Source organism: Arachis ipaensis, chromosome B07 (assembly GCF_000816755.2).
Source record: "Arachis ipaensis cultivar K30076 chromosome B07, Araip1.1, whole genome shotgun sequence".
NCBI classification, from domain to species: Eukaryota; Viridiplantae; Streptophyta; class Magnoliopsida; order Fabales; family Fabaceae; genus Arachis; species Arachis ipaensis.
Genome location: NC_029791.2, coordinates 64,052,121 through 64,052,896, shown reverse-complemented (window position 1 = coordinate 64,052,896; position 776 = coordinate 64,052,121).

The following is a 776-nucleotide window of genomic DNA, read 5'->3' as shown; positions in this document are numbered from 1 at the left end:
ATTTGTACACAAATTACGTTTTTTTATCCTATTACTTATTTCATTTAAAGTGTAAACGAATTAATTATGAGTGTATTTTGTTTATGGTGCAAACAAGATAGACACAAATTTTACAAACAAGATATAACCAAATATCGTTTTTTGTGTATTTTTTCAAACTCCATATATCTCATTAGCGAAATAAAATTGTGATGACTTATTTCGTTTACAATGTAAACAAAATACGTATATAATTATTTTGTTTATACTAAAAACAAAATATGTAACAATACCTAAAAACAAATAATGTCCAAAATACCTATTTTAGTAAATAAAATAATTAAAATATTTAATTAATTTTTTTTAAATGATCATTTATGTGATCAATATAAAAATAAGTATTTTTACTAATATAACATTATACAATTGAATGCACATATAAATTTATTTCACAATAAAGGTTCATCAAAATTAAATTCTATTACCTAAACCCTTAGTAAAGAACAAAAAGATGGAGTGGCAGTGACTAGTAAGCATGACTGGGTAGTGTTGTGATGGAGCTGAGAAGCATGTCTGACGTGCTCCAATTCCACACGCAACACCTGAAAGGGAGTACCCAAAACGATGACGCATTGCGCAACATCTCCAAGCTCTTCACTTTCGCTGCCTTCTTTCCCACCGGCGATCTCTCCTACGCTGGCCTCCTCCTCTGCTCCATCCCCCGCCCCAACTCCTATTATTACAACACTATCATCCCACCTATTTTTGCAACCCCGACCCCACCCACCCCACCCACC